Source organism: Canis aureus, chromosome 20, assembly GCF_053574225.1.
Source record: "Canis aureus isolate CA01 chromosome 20, VMU_Caureus_v.1.0, whole genome shotgun sequence".
In the NCBI taxonomy this organism is placed as follows: domain Eukaryota; kingdom Metazoa; phylum Chordata; class Mammalia; order Carnivora; family Canidae; genus Canis; species Canis aureus.
In genome coordinates, this window is record NC_135630.1 from 39,776,544 (window position 1) to 39,797,929 (window position 21,386).

A 21,386-nucleotide genomic window follows, 5' to 3' on the forward strand; every position below is an offset into this window, starting at 1 on the left:
CATTGGGCTTCATGCTCAGTAGGGAGTTTGCTTGTCCCTCTCCCTCTAACCCTTACCCAGTCGTGCCCTCTCTATCGAATAAATAAAGTCTAAAATAAATCAACAAAACAAACAGCTCTTCTCATATAAAGAGAATTAGAAGAGCTAGTGAGGAATCCCTATTCAATTCTGACGTTGACCAGAAGTAGCTAGAAGGGTAAACATCAAAGTAAATTGTGTCAGTGTTTCAAATATGTCAGAATATGAACGCAATTGACAAATTAATAATTATCAATATTGTTGAGTAAAAAGGCACTGTTCTAAGGAAGCCAAAAGGAAGAAGATGAAACTATCACTACTCATGAGTGGAGTAAGTGTATTTTTAGACTAAAGTCTGTTGCGATTTATCTGTATTTACACCAATTTAGACACAACATTTGGTGTGTGTTATGGGGTTTAATTTTATTATTTATTTTGAGGTAAGTGTAGATTCATTTGCTGTTGTAAGAAAAAATACAGAGATCCCATGTACCCTTTACCCAATTTCTTTCAATAGTAACATCTTTCAAAATTATATTACAATTATTATTAATAATTCCATTTTGATGTATCTAGTTATTATTCACAAAAACTGTTTTTAACCTTCATCTTATCCCTAAATATCTAAAGGCATGAAATAATAATAAGAGCAAAGGAAAAACTAATAAGTTTAATGAATTGAGTCTTTTATTATAATTCAACTCCATTAATATTCCAGCAAGTGAAAGGTGCAAATTTTAGGATTAATCTCATCAGGGAAATATGACAAATCTGTTATTTGATTCAAGTAAAAAGATAACAACTTGTTCACCTAGCTTATCATAATATCTTATTCCCAACAGACTCTTATTTCTTCTTTATTTTACTTTTTTTTTTTTTTGTCTTGGAAGAAAGCTACCCTACAATGAATTGTAAACTATAGTTAAGTTTAAAGTTAAATAAGTCATGCGAAGAGCCATTGTATGGTGTATAGCCATAAACCACAAACTAATTGTGCAGTAAATTTTTTATTATATTTACTTTATCACATATTTTATCCTTCTCTCAATGTCTCTTTCCAACCATCTGTCAAGCAAGAGTTTTTTTTTATCCACTTTATTATGCTACCTTTCACTTATAATTAAAAACAACCTATGAGGTACACAGGATTTGTAGTGTTCATATCATTATAAATATGGATTTCAGAATTGGTCCCTAAAGAGCTATGTAAGAATGAATGGATTGGTAGATAGGGGTAGGGACATAAGCAGATAAAAGGACAGAGTGATATCACAGAGGGTAGATTTAAAACTAGGCTCTTCTAATTCTTCTCATCCATTGCCCTTCACCCTCTGAATGTCTTACTTTCCCAATATGCTGCCATTCTACAATGGGAAGGAAATAAAGAGTATGGATTTTCTAACACTTCAAAATGCTATACATAGGAAAATTATGATAATAGAACACCATCGTCATCATCATTGTTGTTGTCATATCATCATGATTGATATGATTGGGATGAACTCACTTCATTCTCAAAAATATCCCCCAAATTGTAGAGAAGAAATCCAAGCACAGAGACATTAAGCAACTCTCGCATATCCCCCATAAGAAGTGTCAATATATCCTCTATATTCCTCTTCTCATAACTTTCCTTTAGTTGCTTGGTGAAAATTCAGAAAGTCCTGTTGCTCAGGACTTGTAGTTGAATTGTAGTTCCCAGGTAATTGTGACTGTAGTCCTGTTCACTAACCCAAGTGTAGCCATGTGTTTTTCCACTCGTGAAGACACACTGCTTGCCTTCACTGGAAATTAAAGTGTAGTAGCATTAGTGAATTAAGATGTCTAAATAATGATTCCTTATAAATTGGATCATCATCTGTATATACTGCAGATTTCAGTATGCTCTGTGATTCCAAGCACAGAAGCAATAAAGCAATGATTCCTTTCTTTGGCTTACCTGAGCATTTTATAGGAATTCCATTTTGATATACCTATGGTGTCTTTCTAATGATGGCTACTATAAATTCTTTATCAAGTAATATCTTAATGTTGGCATATTTGATTCTTTTTTTAAACTTTTATTTATTTATGATAGTAACACAGAGAGAGAGAAAGAGAGAGGCAGAGACACAGGCAGAGGGAGAAGCAGGCTCCATGCACCGGGATCCCGACGTGGGATTTGATCCCGGGTCTCCAGGATCACGCCTTGGGCCAAAGGCTGGTGCCAAACTACTTTGCCACCCAGGGATCCCTATTTGATTCTTTTTTATACTCATTTTGAAAACTTCCTAGTTCTTTTTTTAAGATTTTATTTTTATTTATGAAATACAGAGAGAGAGAAAGAGAGAGAGAGGCAGAGACACTGGCAGAGGGAGAAGCAGGCTCCATGCAGGGAGCCTGATGTGGGGCTCGATCCCTGACTTCAGGATCACGCCCTGGGCCAAAGGCAGGTGCTAAACCACTGAGCCACCCTGGGATCCCCATCTCTTCTTGGTTCTTAATGTGACAAATACTTTTCAGTCGAAACCTGAACATTTTGTGTATTATGATCTTTTGTGTATTTGAATCTTATGTAAACTTAGTTTTAGTGGCTTTCTCTGTCATCATTCTGACAGATCAGGGGAGTGTGCCTTCATACTCTCATTACTGTCAAATAGAGGTAGAAGTCTGGGTTTCCTGTTTGATGCCCATCATTACTAAGGTCTTGGATTTCTTTTTACTGCTGAATGGATGTGGGAATTCTATTTCTAACCAGCTGGAAGAGTAGGAAAGGACTTTGTTATTGTTTCCCATGTTGATTTACTAACAGGGATGTGGCTGATGTCCTTATAACTGTTGGAGGTGATGAATGTCCTCACTCTCAACTAGGCCTCTTCTAGAAAGAAAAAGAAAGAAGAAAGAAAGAAAGAAAGAAAGAAAGAAAGAAAGAAAGAAAGAAAGAAAGAAAGAGAAAGAAAGAAAGAAAGAAAGAAAGAAAGAAAGAAAGAAAGAAAGAAAGAAAGAAAGAAAGAAAGGAAGAAAGAAAGAAAGAAAGAAAGATAGTAGCAAGACAGTGGGGCTCCTTACTGCTAGGTGGAGGCAGAAATTCAGATTCTCTATCTGGTCTCTGCTGACACCACAGGATAGGGCTTCATTACTGCTCAGCAGGGATGAGTGTTCATACTCCCTACTCGTCCTTCACCGATACACCATGTGTCTTGTATAAATTGATGAAAGTAGAAATTTGGGCTCCCAGTCAGTCTTTGCTGGTGAGGTAATATAGTGAGGCCACTGATGTGTGGGCGTATGCGTGTGGGTGTGTGTGTGTGTGGTGTTTGTTGGATTGGAGCCATTATTTTGTGAATGCTTTGAGTCCTCGTAGGCTACACTTTTCTTAATACTTTGGCTAGAGAGAGCAGGAGTGCTTTAGCACAGTTTTGGTTTAGTGCCTATTGGTGTTTCTAGGCTGTTAGCTTCTAAGGCACCATCTCTGAGTTATATTAGGTAAAGAGAAGAAGCAAATTCACTACCATCATTCTTTCCATTCTGGGATCCCTGATTAGCCTGGTTTTCTTCTCTCCACTTCTTAGGGTTTCATTATTTTGGTTTATATATGATGTCCTAGGTTTCTAGTGCTTATCTGGAAATATGGAAAAAATTATGACTGTTCTATTTTTTTTCTGGAATCAGAAGTCTATATCATTTATATTTAACTATTTTTACATAGACATCAAAATAGCACCTACTTAGTAGCTAGATTATGCAACATAATAGGTTGTTCTAATCAGCAGCAGATAATCCGGTAGCAGTATGCTAATGAAGAGACAACTCTCTAGGGGCAGCTAATATAGTATAATATAATATAATAGTATAGTATAGTATAATATAATAGAACACAATAGAATATAATATAGTGTGATAGTGCTGTAGCCATCATCATCTCTGGTAAAGAAAATCTCTTGACAACTTATTTATGAGCATGTGTTAGATTTTTATTACAATATTATTTTGAAAGAGAAAAGACCCCTGATAGGCTACCAAAAATATCCGTTCTTGTTAGGACATTTTTATAGGGGAAATAATCATTGTTAGCTAGAAAGGAATAAAAGAAAATCTGGTGAAAGTTACTATATCTTGACTGACAGCTCGGTAGGAGTATAAACAATTACTCCATTATTTTCAAAACAATCTTATTGGCAATAAAGTTCTTCCAAAAATCACTTATTTTTATCAGGAATGATAATTTCTTTTCAGAAGAAAGTTGTGAGTCATAGCCCCAAGAATTTCCAGACTGTATTGGGGATATCTTTTCTTTTTATACACATGTCAATACCAGAAACCTTTCTTATTAATTCAGTAAAGATTAGGAGGAAAAAGTCTTAATTAGGGAATATATACCTTACTAAATAGCTTAAAACTGTTAGGATTTCCAGATACAATGACGATTTAAGAGAGTTTATAGACATTCTGACTTTATTTGAACAGGACTTGTGAGTCCTCTAGCCTCTTCAACTTTGTCTACTTGACTTGATTTATAATGACCCTGTGTTGAGCCACCTACTTGAAGAATCTCTTACTTGCCTCCATCTGACTACTGGTCACTCTAGAACTGGCTCTAGAACACTGTTGTAATTATCTAGGGTCATTCTTACATGCAGGGTGTTTTGGAGTTCTAAAAAGATTGAGATTGGAGATCACTGAATTTACACAATGGTTGTAAAATTGGGTTTTCCCGGTTTTGTTAAAAAGTGTAAGTAGAATTTGGGTCTGACAATTTTGTTATCATCTATCAAAGAAGCTTATGGGGGAGAAACTAGTCTTACACACGAGAAAATATTGTTTACCATCTATAGTTACCAGAAGTACGCAATAACCGTGCATTCCAAATTGTCTCAGTTTGAAACTGTATGTGTAACAAAGCGTATTTTCTGTTAATTAAACACTGTGATATAATTTTGCTTAGGGAGCTTATCTGAAATAACAGATTTTTCTAAGTGTTTTGAGACCAGGGAAGCTGTATCACCTGACAATATTCCATGATTCTAATTACCTGGGAGGAATCTCATCAAAATTTTTATTTCATACCACATCTGTTTAATGTTTGTAGTGTTTCATGTTTTTAAAAAGTTATGCTCTTTTTAAAAAAGCAAAATACAGTGGCAACTTTCTTACCTACCCTGATATTTTATACTGTGCATTTACTGGCAAACTTCCTAATCAGTGATCCAGAATATCTGTAACCACAAACTCCCAACATAACACATTTACCAGTAATATCGCTCAGGCTTGGGCACCCACCATTTATATGTCTAAAAGCCACATTAAAAAAAAAAACAAACACATAAAAACTTGTAAACTTTTTTTAACTTTTCTTTCCATCCATGGCTTTAGAGATTTAGAATCCTTAAATTATTCCCCAATGCATGGAGTGGATTATGCTTTTTGTAATATGTTACATTTGATTAATGCTAACTGCACAGTAGGACCTTTCAATTTATTTTAATTTATGCCCTCATATTGTAGGATATTATAAGTTAACCTCTACCAAAGTGCAACTTCAATGTAGCAGACTGAGCATTTCCAAAAGACTTTCAACAGCAGTTATTTACCTGTGACTATTTCTGAATCCATTAAGGTCCTAGGTCATTTACGTATGAATGCAAACCATCCTCAGTTCACATAGCCAACATTCATCAGAAAGGAGTCTAAATCTGTTCCCGGGTCCCTCTCTTTGGGCAACAAACTGTTTAATGAAATGTGAAAATAGGCATCTCATAATGTTTTATGACCAAGCTATAGGCCTAGGAAAGAATGAACGTGGCCAAACTTATAGTTTAAAAACATAAACCCTTTTCATATAACTTACTTTACTCCTAATCACAGCTAGATCTAAATCTTTAATTCAGGATTAATAAGCTAGAAGTATGAATTCTTCCTAATTCTGAAGGTACTGAGAAACAGAACAGCCAGATCTGCTTCGAATACTAATCACTGGCACCTAATACAGTGATGAGTGTAAATGATTTCAGTTCCAATCTAACTAAAAATGACCAAAGCTATATGGAAAATTAATTCACTTAGCCAGAGTCCAGAGATAAAGCGGCTCTAGAGTTGTTCATCAGCAAAATGAAGTCATCAAGAACCCAGCTTTTCCTTCCACCTTTCTCTGTCATGCTTAATGTGTTGGATTTTTTCATGGGTAAAACTGCTATTTTATTTCTAAGCATCACTTGCAGACATGACAATATTAAGTGGACAAATGACCTGGTTTTTCTGAGGTGTCCCTTTTTAAGAGTTAATATTTCTTAGAAATTCCCTCAAACAATGTCTCTTTTTCTTACATTTTATAGCTCACAGGCCCTCTCATAAATTAAGTATGAATAGATACTTTCCAGGATTGAGTACTTTCTCTGACAGGTGATTATCTCAACACAATCAGGGTTTTGATAACAAGGGATTTCGGGGGGTACATGGCTGACTCCGTTGCTTAAGCATCTGCCATTGGTGTAGGTCATGATCCAGGGTCCTGGGATGGAGCCCAAACTGGGCTCCCTGCTCAGCAGGGAGTCTACTTATTTCTCTCCCTCTCTCTCCTTGTTCTTTCCCTCTCTCTCTCTCTCTTAAATAAGCATTTAAATAAGATTTTAAAATAAGGGAGTGAAAGAAAGAAAATTAATACCTATACTGAGAACATCACCATGTAAGCCAAGTATTTTGCGCAGCTAGATTTTACAACTATCGTGGAGAAAGGCTAATGTCCTACAATGTTTCTGCATTCCCTATTTTCCCTTTGAGTGTCTTTGTCATACAAGTGTCTTACCAAGAGAATCAGCTTCTATTAAAAAAATGTAATTCTAAAAGGTAGATGTGAAAGCTGGCAGACGTGAATCCCTTTCAATTATCCCTGGTCTCTATAGTTCTGACAAACCAATTATATGCATTAATTATTGAATATTTTCAGCTTTTGGAATCAGTTTCATTCATATGTCTAGCCAGAGAATACTCAACACCTCACCTACATCAGTCAAGGGGACTGGTTTAGGGTACAATTTCCAAGGCTAGATAGTTGCTACCGGTTTCTACTCTTTTCTATATTATCTTCTCATTTTCACTTTAAATATAATTGTGTATAGTTCCATTATGTGTGTAGAGATGTAATAAGTATAGGAAATATATATAGTAGGCAAGGACAAGAAGAATAGGCATCGGGAGTAAGTAGAAGGGTTTAAAGTTAACAAATACTTGTGTTTTTCATCCCTCCCACACTCTGACTCCTCTCAGTGTGGTCTGTGGCCCCAGAAATTGCTAAATGTCAACAAGGAGAAGATACAGAAATTGAGAGTCTGCCTTTAGAAACACATTGCAGCAACATCTGAATAAATCTTCCTTTTTATAGACCAGTTCTAGGTCTGTTAAGGTAATATTGTTGAACGTATGTGCTCAATCACATGTAGTGTGAACAATGTATTGTTTGGTCTGTCATGAGTTATAAACTTAAAAATTAAAAAGAAAACCAAAAATTATCTTCGGGTACACAAAACTTGTGAAGCCTTACAGTATAACGCTTAACCTAAGAAAACAAAGGTTCCCTTTACTCTTAAGTCGAGGATCTATAAGAATGTGTTCATGAATTAAAAAATGAATTATATAATAGTAGCTATAGGTGTAAGGCATAAAACAGCACAAGTCATTTTGGAAATAATGACATAATAATGACTAATAATGAGTTAGTCACTCAAATGTCAAACCAGTTGTGTTTCTTCCAACCTCATGACAAAGTATTTTCAAAAGTAAAATTATTTTCAAAGTATTTTCACAAGTAACATGAGTAACTATATATAATATACATAATAATACATGTGAGTACCCCTAAAGCTTTTGTTCCAAGTTTATGAGGTAGGTCTTATCTATGTGACCAAAAACAGACAGTAAACAATAAGAAAAAACACCTCTGCTTATACTTGTGGAAACCAAATCTCAGACATGGTTGAAATTTAGCTAAGGTTTGAATTAGTAAAATCCTAATTAAGAGAATCAGTGATGGAATCAAGTTCCAAAGGCCAGGCTAGCTTCCTAGGTGCTGAGAAGCATCCACAAATTATGAGTGCACAAGTTTGTGATGTAACTAATGTGGGTTAGCTAAGTGAGAAAGGGAAGGTGAATTACAGAAAATATTTTTAAAAAGGAAAAAAAGAAAAGAAAAAGCAGAGAAAGATATATAAGGACTGTTCCATCCTAAATTTATTTAGGGCAGCTTGTAGATCTTGGAATAGTAGACACATGAACCTTTTAAACAAAATAAATTATTACATTAATGAGCACTGAAAATACATATCTAAGATTATAAGTGCAGGTATTGTATGTGATTTTTATGTCGTTTTCTTCTGTATTAGGCATGTATTATTCTGTAATTTTTTTAAAGTTCTTAGAAGTATAAATCAGGTTAACACACAAAAAAAGGGAAATGAAATCCCAATTTTATAAAGAAATATATGGGAAAAATAAAAAGTCTGAAAATCTCTAATATTTTTAAGGGTGCAAAAATCCAAACTCTCATGTATTTTAGATAGAATTTGTGAACACATGCAATAATTTTAGAAAGTAAAATGGTAATACTTGTATAAATATGCACTTTCACCAAGTCATATCATATTTGGGAAGCTTTGTTATTCGAATTAAAGAAATATAAGATGTATACATATATATTTAACATACTTTTATAATCTGTATAATCATATATAATATACAGTTTTATAATACATAAATATATAATAATAGAATAGAATATATACTATATATTCTATAGTCCACTTTATACGCAGACACACATATAAATATATACACATATATATGTTTGTGTGTGTGTGTATATATATATAATGGAATTTATTGCAGCATTGTTTGTAGCAGAAAAGGATTAGCAACCTAAATTTTGAACAACTGAAGAAATGGTTGAATAAACTGGAGAAACTAGAAAAAAAATGAGCTAATTCTATATGTATTAAACTGAACAGACATTCTTTATGTATTGTTCCAAGTTACAAAATAATGTGCAACAATAAATTATTTGTGTAAACAAATCTTATATGGGTGGATTCATGTCAATGCCTAGGTATAAATTTAGACAGACATGCTGTAGTAAGATGTGGAGTGATGAAATTTTCCTGCTTACATCTATTAGCTCAGAAGTAAAAGAATGGTGGGAAACAGAGTGGGAAAATTGAACAAATTTCTCTTTATACATTTTGAAAGATTTCCTTTGTCACAGAAAGAGCATGTTTCAATCAGAGTTTTTGCTCATTTTTATCTTAAAATAATTCTAAACTCACAATGAGTCTGCAAGTTGTTAATTGTTGTAATATGCAAAATGTAATTTGCAAAATTGTAATTTGCATATCTGCAAAATTGTTAATAATTTGACAGTATAAATGCTCTGTATGTACATTTGAATGCACATGTGCACACACATACACATATTTCCTAGGAACAAATTGCCTTCTTATATATCTGCAATGATAAAAATCAGAAAATTTAACATTGAGACAAGGGGATTACCTACACATGGCCCATATTCAAAATTTACCAATTTCTCCAGTTTTATCTTCACAGTATGTTTCTCTATCCAAGATCTGATCCAGGATCTCTAATTTACATTAAGTGCCATATCCAAGTAGTCTCTGATGATATAGAACAGGTCTCATTTCTCTTTGTCTTTCAAGACACTGGTATTTTTGAAGAGTACAAGCCATTTTTGTATGAAAGTTCTAGAACTTGATTTATCTTATGTTTCATCATGACAAATGCCGGCTATGCACTTTTTGTCAGGAAAGTGACACTTATGGAGTTAACTTTGATCCTTTGGTTAAAATGCTGCCTGCTAGATTTCTCTACCATAAAGTTATTATTTTCCCCTTTAGTAATAGTTAATAGTGCAGTAGGGAGACATTTTAATGTTATGTAAACATTCAGTTTCTCAGTAAATGCTCACCTACTAGTTGTAACATCCACTGGTGATTCTTTGTTACCGTAACAGTTGCAAAAAGTTGACCTTCCAACTCCACCATTTATTTCCTCTACATTTATTGATTGGTGTCCAACTATAGATTTTTTTTATTTCAATAATGCTCTAATAAAGAAAATAACAGCAAGTGGGATAATACTTTTGGAGGCTACTGAGGATTAACTGGGCTTAGGTGAGGTTAGTGGTTGGCAAAAACAAGCCTTGGATGAAGCTTTGGCTCTAACAGGGTGCATTTCAGTACATCTGTTAACCTTCCATGCCTTTGTCCCATTTCTGCCAAAATAAGGTTAATTACTGCAAAGGCACTATTGAGAGTTACGATTCTATGAAATCTTTTGGAATTGCTTCATTTCCAGGAATTCTTCCACTGGAAAAAGTAGCTCAAATTTAAGAGCTTTGGATGAACAAAGATGGAGGCAATTTGGCTCTTTACTATGCTTCAGTGGCCATGACTTCTCACATGCCATTTATGCACAAAGGAATGTGATTCTGAGTAACTAGGGTACTGTATAATTTTTCTGACAATTGATCAAATTATAGCTTTTGTACCAGAGCCAAAACAGTAATATGGAGACAGGGGCAATGTGAACATTTAAATATTTGTTTTAAAATATTACAGTGATTTTTCCCCCCACTTCCTCTATGCTTTTAAAGATTGAATTGCATATAAAGGAAGCATTTGCTGTGAAAAATAAACCTCCTCTTCATGTGAAGGATAATAATAAAGTGAAATTACACCTCAAAGGAACATGTCTTATTAGCAATAAAATTTAAATTATCATCCTACCAAAGAGAAAGCGGATGCTTCACATAATCATACAACTGAAAGGAATCTTAGACATCATGAGGTCCCACCTCTTTATTTCAAAGATGATAAACTGAAGGCAGCTAACATGAATCATTGAAGGTCATGGAGATGAGAATGCAGATTCTTTTGTCTAGCCCATGCTGTAGGCAAAGCTTAATTAGTATAAGGTTCCAGACACAGTAGTCAGGGTAAACATATTAAGCCCTTTCTTGAGTAGTATGATATAAAATACACCAAATATAACTGTCCCCCAAATTATTCCACACCCAGATGACATTTTTTTCTGAAATTCTAATTTTTGAATTTTATCTTATGAAGATTTATTTCTATAATTCTTTCAAACTCATATTTTTCTATTAAATCTTCATTTCATGAACTGAGTCTTCTTTACATCTGCTTTATCTATCTATCTATCTATATCTATCATCTATTTATCTATCTATCTATCTTCTATCTGTCCACGTGTTCATTTATTTTTCACTATAATCCCTATGCTGTACTTTACATCCCTGTTATTTATTGATTTTAATATGTACTTGTCTTTATGTATGCATTCATTTTTGTATGTTTTTGTTTTTTCATTTTTTTCTTGATCAGACTCCAAAGCTTATTTATTATTTTGGTTTCTTCAGAACAATAATTTTGGGTGATTTTATTAAATCTATGGTTCTTCTTTATTTTAAATAACTATATTTTTTGTTTTATTTGTATATTTCTTCTAACTTTCCAAGTTTTACAGTTTTTTTTTTTCTAAATAGTGTTGAATATATACCCTGCTTGCTTTCATTCATTCTTACATAATACATTGAACATCAAATTATGATGAAACTTTGAATATAGCTTTAATCACATTTCTTACTTTTAGAAATATACTAATCTAATTGTCTTACAGTTTATAACATGATATTGGTTAAATATTGGTGTCAGACAGAATGAATCCTAGCTCAGCCAGTATTTCCAATTTGTGCTTTAGAGAATTACCTTAATATTGAGCCTTGATAGCATCACTTTCAATGTTGTAATCTTGATGGTAGACATGCTAACTCTATTTAAAAGTGTGAACTCTAGAAGTTATTTAAAAGCATGAACTCTAGAACTGGATTGCCAGGATTTGAATCTGACACTTCTTAGTTTTTAGTTCTGTGATCCAGGGCAATTTATATAACTGCTCTAATTGACAATTTGCTTATCTGTAAAATCAAACTGACAGTAGTACCAAACTCACAAGTGTAAGTTTCAAGTGTGTCAGTATAGGTATAACACTAAAGAATATTATAATAGGCAATTACACACTAACTAGCTATTTTTATGATTAAATTTGATAGTCCATTGAAAAGTTTACATCACACTGCCTATCATGTAGCAGATGTTCAGCAAATATGTTACAACTTTTAATATTATTAATCATTTTTCATATTTAGCATCTGGAATTTTTCTTTTGTTTTACCTCCCTCCTTCCCTCCTTCACTCCTCCTTCTTTCCCTCTCTTTCTGCCTCTCACTGTTTCCTTTCCTGCCTCCTTTCCTGTCTCTTCTCTCCCACTCCCCAATTCCTTCCTTTTCTTTTTTCTGTCCTACCTTCTTTCTTTTGCTAATTCTCTATCCATTAGTGTATGATTAAAACAGAAAAACTATAATAAGTGTCATGAAAAAGGGATTCATCGTGGGGATTAGATACAGAAAATCATGGAAGCTGGTGAAGATATTCATAGAAAGTTAGTGTTGGTGTACCAGAAATCAGTATAGATCAGTAGAGCTAGCAGTCAGGAAGAAAAGATGGAAGTAAAGCAGGACAAACTGCATGACTGAAGACAAAAAGGAATCCATAAATACCAACTAGAATTTGTATCCAGTACTTATCAACTTTAACCTCAGCAGCAACCAGGAGGTTTTCCAGGGTATGCTTTGTATTCCAGACTTGCTGACCCCTACTCTTATTATGTATTTAAAATGCAATTACCCCGTCTAGGTCAGGATGGATAATCCAAACCAGTGCAGCATTGCAATTTTGAAATTTGGCTACAAGAGACTGTGACTTTAATCTTGCTAGCCAGTTCTCTCTCTCTCACATCTTGACTTGGATGAAGCTGCCATATTGGACAGGACCACATGTCAATAAATTGAGAGCAGCCTCTGGCCAACAGCCAGTAAAGAGTCACAGTCCAGTAGCCCATGAAGTACTGAGTCCTGCCACCAACCACAAAATGAATCTGAAACAGATTTTTTTCCTAGTAAAACCTTGATATGACTGCAACCCAAGCCAATATCTCTTGAGCAAAACTTTATGAGAAATTCTGAAGCAGCAGAACCAGCTAAGTCAATAATTGGACTTCTAACCAAGAGAAAAGGTGAAATAATAAGTGCATGTTGTTTTAATCTGGAAAATATGAGCATAATTTGTTACATGGCAATATATAACAAATATACTGCTCTTAGCACTCAACCAGTCAAGAGGAATGCAATAAGGAAAGTATGTAGGGGAAAGTCATTTTTTAAAAAGAGACTTTTCTTTTTTAGCTTTGAGAAGAATCTTCAAATATACATCGGAAAAGGGGCGCCTGGGTGACTCACCCAGGTTGAGCATTCAACTCTTGATTTTGGCTCAGGTCATGATCTCAGGGTCATGAAACAAAGCCCCACATTGGGTTCTGCAGTGGGATTGGAGTCTGCTTAAAATTCTCTCACCCTCTCCCTCTGCCCTTCCCCCCTGCTCACTCTCACTCTCTCTTTAAAACTGTGTGTGTGTGTGTGTGTGAATGAAAGACATGTTAAGGAGTAATGAGGGAAAAAAAAGAATTTTAAGGAGTAATGACAAAAAAACTGTAGATAATGAAATGGTATAAGACAGTTAAGGAATACATTATATTATTACATTCAATTCCTCACTGTTCTCTCTCTTTTTTTTTAAGATTTTATTTATTTATTCATGAGAGACACAGAGAGAGAGAGAGAGAGAAGCAGAGACACAAGCAGAGGGAGAAGCAGGCTCCCTGCAGGGAGCCCAAAGTGGGACTCAATCCCAGAACTCCAGAATCACATCCTGAGCCGAAGGCTGACACTTAACCGCTGAGCCACCCAGATGTCCCAATTCCACACTGTTTTCAAATAGCAAAGGTGGATGTAAAATTCATGTTCCTCCTCTGTTGTCTACACCCAGTCCTCCAATTCAATGATATGCCCTTACAAGGAATGTGAAGGATTGTGTGCATTTGAGGGACGGGAGATAACTGCATTTATTTTAAAAATAATTTTTTTAAGAATAATCTTACTGGAGAGTAGGTCTGCAGAGCACTTATTGCTGTCCTGCAGGATGTGGAACTCCTCACTAGGGTCATAATTTACATCTGGTAACTGATAATCCTGAACCTCTATGTTTGGGCTTATTTAACTTCATGTAATATTTATTTAAGAATTTTCTCATTTTGTTTAAATGTGTTGTTCATATTTTTTGCCAAATTATAGTCATTTTTTAAATTTTTGGGGTGCAAATATCTTCATTGTCTTCTTATTTGTGGCTCCCTTTTTGATTCTTTTAAAAACTAGAAGTTTTTCATTTTAATAAAATTCATTTAATTATTTTTTTCTTTAAGGCTTCATTTTTATGTTATCTAAGAATTATCACAAGGTCATGAGAATATTTTCCTAATTATTAGTCTTTTGTCTTTCTATTTTACAACAAAATGATTCCGTGGTATGATGCTACAGTACCTTTTATTAAAAGATAATCCATTCTCCAACAAAATTCAAGAAACATAAGATATAAATGAAGTTGCTTATATGTGTAGATGTTTTTCTGGAATCTAGTCTGTCTTAAGGATCTATTTACCTATTTTTATGCCAACACAGTTGGTTTTATTACTATAGTTTTCTAATAAGTCCTGAAATATGGCACTATTATTCTTCCAAATTGTTATTCCCCATTAAGATTGTTTTGGCTGTTCTAGTTCCTTTCCATTTCCAATAATATTTAAAATCCATCTTGTCAGTTTCCACCAAAAAAATTGAAAAGTTTACAGAAAATTTCCACCCTAACAATATTGAGTCTTGCACACTTTTACTTCCCCATTTAAGTCTTTATAAATTTCCTTTAGCAACATTTTTATTAAATTTATGGCTAAGTGCTCAATTTTTTCTTCTATATTGTAAGTGGTGTGGGTTTAAAATTTCATTTCCCCATTGTTCCTTGTGTCTTTAAGCAGTACAATAAATTTGAGAGTATTGATTCTGTATGATACAATTTGGTGAAATCTTCTTATTTGTGCTAACAATTACTTAATGTGTTATTTTGGATTTCACACTTACCAAATCATCTGTTTATCTGTGAATAAACATTTTTAATTTTTTTTTTATTTCATTACAGTCTTCTTTATTGCACTTACCTTTAGTAAAATGTAAAAAGAAAGTCATAGGATAAATGCCCTTATTCCTGACTTCCGGGAAAAAAAACATTAAATTTTTCATTTAATATTATGTAAGGCTTTTTTTACAATTATTCTTTATAAGAATAATGATATTTCCTTCTATTTCCAACTTACTGAAATTTTGTTGTATGTAGGTGATTAATTTTTTTCAAGTACTTTCCTCTGCATCTGTTGAGGTAATATTATAGTTTTTCTTTATCTGTTAATGTGATGATTATGTTGATTTTTTTGAATGTTAAAGAACTACTCTGTCATGCAGCATAATATTTTTTTATTCTATGTCTAAGTATTTTTTTAAGATTTTATTTATTTAATCATGAGAGACAGAGAGAGAGAAGAGAGGGAGAGAGAGAGGCAGAGGGAGAAGCAGGCTCCATGCAGGGAGCGCAATGTGGGACTCGATCCCAGGACTCCAGAATCATGCCTTGGGCCGAAGGCAGGTGCTAAACCACTGAATCACCTGGAAATCCCCAGTATTTGTTTTGATAATACTTTTATTCAGGTTATTTACATTTATGTTAATGGAGATAATCATTTTCATTATTTTTCTTGTATCATACATGAGAGTTCAGTTACGCTAGCTTCACAAAAAAATTCAGCAAGGGTTGTCTCTTTCTCTATTCTGTAAAATGGCATTCTGTATTCTCTAATATTATCCATATTCCATATCTTCTTGTCTTTCCATATCTTCCCCTTGTCCCATCTGGAATACTTGGTCCCACAAAAGAAAAATTCTCTATGCTTATTCTTCCCACAATAGAAATCATTAACTGTAAGTTCTCTTCCCCTTTTTGACCGACATGAAAATTATTTCTACTATAAGGATATCCTTGAATGGAAATCGTCTCTACTGGTGATTATTTTTATATCTACTTCCTTCCTATCAATGGTGCTGAAGTATTGTAATTGCTCCTTTTTGATAATTGACTATTTCAGAGCATTTTCCTTCCATACACTGACCCGCCTGACAAAAAGCAAAAATAACAACACAGCAAATATTTTAAAAAGTATTAAATCTCCAGTGGTGAGATTATAAGCTGTACTCCTTGTAGTAATTTTCATCATAAAAGGCATAAATATAACAACATTCTTTGTGCCATAACTTTTCTTGGCTCTCAATTCTCTACAGAACATTTTATAAAACTTGGTCCAATATTTTATCTTCTACATAATTTGGCCCCAGTCTGACTCTGTAATGTTGGTTTCAGTAATATCTCTGGAGCAAGTTTATTTTATTTCCCTAAACTCATATAAGTAATATATCCTTACTCATACCATTTCTCTAGAATTCACTCTTTCCTCTGCCTATCCAGATTCTGCTCATCCTTCTATACACGATTTTAATTTCGTCCTGTCCATGAAGCTTTCTTGGTCAATTCAGAAGAAAATATTCTAGTTGTACTTCTAAACTTCTTTGGCAGTGACATCAATGGATATTGCTGGTTATTATTAGTTAAATGCTTTTATATATCAGAATTTTCAACCACGTAATATATTCAGAATAGAAAGAAGTTCTTTCTTATTCCTCTTGCCTAAAATGGTGCCCAGAATATATCAAATACTCAAAGGATATTAGTTACAGCAATGAAAGTGAAAAAAAGTAATTATTTTTGTTTTTAGACTTAATAAACTTCATAGACCATTCCAAATATAAGAATCAGGGATTTGATCTTGGCTGTGCTACCAACTATCTACATAGCATTAAGTAAATATTTCCATCTTAGTTTCTCCTCTCTGAAATGGAGTCTATTAATGTCTGTCTCTATAAGCCCAATAATCCAACAGATACATCCTTAGAAAATTAAAAAATCTAGGTTGAAAGAAAGAATTTATTATACAAATAATAATTATTTAGCTTAAACTTTGACCAAGGGCTAGTTAATGGCAACATCCAAATATAAATATGACCTTAGAAATCATAAGGAATCTCAAAGTAATTGCAAGAGGGAAAACAGCATATTTTGTTACCAAATATCAAAAAGAACATTTGTATTCCTCCCCATTGTGAAGTCTCTGAGTATTTTTATTCTATAACTATTGTTTTCTCTTTATCTACAAGTTTTCTTTATTAAAAATATCAGAGGTAAATAACTAAAGAGGAATATTTGGAAAATATTTTCCCTATGCTCTATTACCTACACTGGGGTTCTTAGGAAAAACAGAAAAAATAGTACTTTTGGCATAAGTAGATACATAAATAAAACATGATATTTTCTGCAAATTATTTCCTAATAGTAATTAAAGGGGACATGTGGGTGGCTCAGTCAGTCATATGCCTGGCTCTTACTTTCAGGTCAGGTCATGATCTCATGGTTCATGGGATCCAGCGCCATGTCAGGCTCAGCACTCAGTGGGGAGTCTGTTTGAAGATTTGTGTCTTCTGCTCCTCCCTTGACTCTCTCTCTCTTTCTCTGAAAATAAGTCTTAAAAAAAAGTTTCACTCCCAAAACAAAGATGACTTCCAAAATATCCTAAGGTGAATTTGCTCAGTAATAAATGACATTTCTATGGAAAACTTATTTTAATGTAAATTGTAAAAGAAAATAACTTTCCAACTCTTGCTGAATTAAAAGGAAAGATTTAGTAATATCCAAGTGCTGGAGGCCCTGTTGGTGGGGGAGTTATGTGGTACAAATGGGATTGGAACAGCTAATGCTCAGTTGGGGTTTAGGTGGGAAGGAGACACACAGTGTCTACTAAATATTCAGGTAGTCAAAAGATCAATGAGAAATGGAACTTTTATCTCATTATTTTCTTACAGGAACTGTTCTAATGACAGGATAGTAGTATAAACTCTGCTCATGTAATAGTATAAAGTCTGCTCATGTCATTGAATAAATAAAGCAAAGGAAGCTCAGAGGCTATTTCCTAGAATGAATAAAGATTATTTTGTTAGATGGAAATAATCAGGGTAGAACCAAGGAAAGTAAAATAAGGAGGTGGATATGACATTATAGGACTTGACAAGTATTTAGGATTATCTTTTCTGAATTGAGCTTCAATAAAAAGTGTTTAGCTTAGGTAAATGGATATAGAACCAGTATCCAGCAGCTGTACCAGAAAAGCTTACAATTTGAATGCCAAACTGGTAATGTATTTATTCTTTTTCTACCATATTCCAAAAATCTGTTGGTTATTATTAAGGATAAATTGAGAAAGTGAAATTTTCATTAATGAAACATTTTTAAATACATGGAATTGACCATGTACGTGTATATTATAATTCTTGTAAAAACTATACTAAGATTCTTTTCTAGAAGCTGATATAAATTTTTCAAAGCTTCATTTGAAAAAGTAAACAGAAGGTTGTAGATGAGGGCAGCCCGGGTGGCTCAGCAGTTTAGCGCCACCTCTGGCCCAGGGTGTCATCCTGGAGACCCAGGACTGAGTCCCATGTCAGGGTCCCTGCATGGAGCCTCCTTCTCCTTCTGTCTGTGCTTCTGCCTCTCTTTCTCTCTATGTCTCTCGTGAATAAATAAATAAAATCTTAAAAAAAAAAGAAGTTTGTAGATAAAAAATAAAAACAGGATGGCTGACTTTTTCCCACCACAGAATGAAATATATTCTAAAGTAAAAATAATTAAATTCACAAATATCCACGCAGATCATTGAACTAAAACAGCTGTAGAATTTATTTCACAATAGCTTGTAAGCAGTCCTAGATGTGAAGAATGTCTATCTTCTTGGCTTGCTGACATGAGATGGCATTAGTGATCAATAATAACTTGAGACTTGGGAATTTCAAATTAATGGACTTATAGCCTATGGAGACCTAAGCTGTTGATAGGTAGAGGCTCCCCTGCATATATAAAACCTTACAGTATAAAATAGGTTTTGTAACACATAATCCAGTGAGGCTGATAGCTTATTATTATGGTTTACCAAACAAGTATGTTAACAGGGGAAGCTAATGCATGTTTCTCAGTATATTGGATATGCAAATGCATGAAAAGACACAGAAGTATGGTCAACCACAATCAAAAGCTTTATTAATTTAAGGATTGAAGACTTGGCAATATTGGCAATTCTAATGAGAAATGAGTCATCAGAATTGGTTCCTCAATGAAATTGGCTACAGAAAAGTCAATCTGAGAAAGGAAATATATGGAAATCTTTGCTACTCAGACCCTTATTAAATGGCTTCTCTTAAGTGTTCATGGTTTTGAATATTAAACAGAATTTGATTTGATTCCTGAAAAGACAATCTTTAATTTAACTACACATGCAATAGATTTCAAAGGGGCCTGAATTATGCTATGCATTGCAACCTGTCTTGCTCATTTGCTTTGTTTTTGTTTTTCTAAATTAGAGTATTTGCAAATGTGCCAATTCTTCAGTTTTCTTTATTTTTTTTTTTACAAATGGTTTGGTTGTGCATTTTTTATTGTAAGTCAGCAAACCTCAAATATTTAATTTTCTCTTTTTGTACTTTTCCATTCATTTTTAAAACATCTTATCCTCTCAGCAGAGTTAGAAGAATCTGCTAGTGACCCATCTGTCTGCCTGCAATTGTAACAGTTGACTTTCAGTCCTCTGACATCCTTCTGGTTATACTGAATACCTATGTGTCAAAGAGAACTCATGACAAGAAGAGTATATAAAAGAGAACTCAGAGTAAAGTGTTCTTTTTCTGAGACTTTGGGTCAACCTCACTATTTCCTGCTCATTAATGTCACTGACCTCCTGTTCTCTGGTTTCTTCGGGTCTGGACTTCTAAATCTCTGTCTGGTCTTGCCTACTCTAAGCTACCTTTACAGAAGTCAATGTCTTTCCCTTTAAACCAAATGAAATAATAAGAACATGATGTAATTCTGATACTTCCTCTTCTCCCCACAACCTCCGTGTCATTCCCAGAACCTGCTTTGGTTCTGACTTCTGGATTTGTCCTGGTCCAAACTTATTACCACTATTATTTAAATCAACCACAACTACTGCTTCTATTAAAATGTCACCAAAACATCATGTTGCACCATGTGTCATGTTTTATAAAGAGCAGCTCATTTACACTACATATTAGCCCTGAAATATAGGTGTTAAATCCCCATATACAAAAGGAGAAAATTGTGTCACGAAGATTAATAACTTAAGACATATGTAAATGATAGAAACAAGAGTCTAATTAATGTATTCTAATTTCAATACTATTCTCAATTTACTACATTTATAGATTAACTCAACAGGAAAGCACACCAATCAGTCCATGCACCAAAAAAAGGGATTATTCATTTCCCCCAGCATGTAGACCTCGAATTGCCAAGGTTCCAGATATAGCAAGTCAAAAAATTAAAGGTATGAACAAATTTGAAAGAGAAATTAAGGCTTTTTGTCATGCCTTGTTTTTTTTTTAAGATTTTATTTATTTACTCATGAAAGACAGAGAGACGCAGAGACAGGCAGAGGGAGAAGCAGGCTCCATGCAGGGAGCCCACCGTGGGACACAGCATGGGCCAAAGGCAGCGCTAAACCACTGAGCCACCCAAGCTGCCCTTGTCTAGCCTTTTTAACTATGTGAACAAAAATTAAAATGTTTACACATAGGCATATACATATTTATACATACATATCATACATATGTTTGTGTATACATATGTATATATAAATGTGTGTATATACATCAAATTTGTTATTTAGACTCGATATAGGAACACTTCTTTATAAACTTATAATTATTGGCTTATCACGATGATAAGAATATCCACATTATCTTATGAAGCAAAGAAAATTAACCAGTAGCAAAAAAAGGCCTAGAAGAAAAATTTTGTTTTCTATTCATTGAATTACCATTAATTATTTCAAAATGAAATTTACCTTTGTAAAAACTTAGAATTAAGTATGCATTTGATTAAAGGGGTCTATGGAAATTGTAAAGAATGTCATAAATACAAATGAAATTACTTTTATTTGATAATTTTATGTATATATATAAATCTTTGCAATATATGGTATTTTTCATTGAATAAACTAAAAAGATAATATGCTCAAAAGAACAAGTTACTCATTTTAAATGAGAATAATAGAATTTGAGACTATTTTATGATAAATCATTTTTTCACTTAAAGATGGTGCATATTTTATACTTAAAAAAATAACTAGAAAAAAAAAAAAAACTATAGATTACTGTGTCACAAAAACCAGGGAGACATTGTTTAAGAATGACA

General features: G+C 33.6%; 2 long non-coding RNA genes across 21 annotated transcripts in view; one reads left to right on the forward strand and one right to left on the reverse strand.

Annotated features, from left to right (window-relative positions):
* The window catches only part of LOC144291720 (uncharacterized), a 223,444-nt gene that overhangs the window by 81,408 nt on the left and 120,650 nt on the right, over nt 1-21,386 (reverse strand). The window lies entirely within an intron of this gene.
* The window catches only part of LOC144291723 (uncharacterized), a 36,289-nt gene continuing 19,543 nt past the window's right edge, over nt 4,641-21,386 (forward strand). The window contains exons 1-2 of one of the 2 annotated variants that reach the window (XR_013359142.1): nt 4,641-4,729; nt 20,396-20,517. This is a non-coding gene — a long non-coding RNA (uncharacterized LOC144291723). The remainder of the gene's footprint in view (nt 4,730-20,395; nt 20,518-21,386) is intronic. The other variant, XR_013359141.1, reaches the window with a different exon arrangement.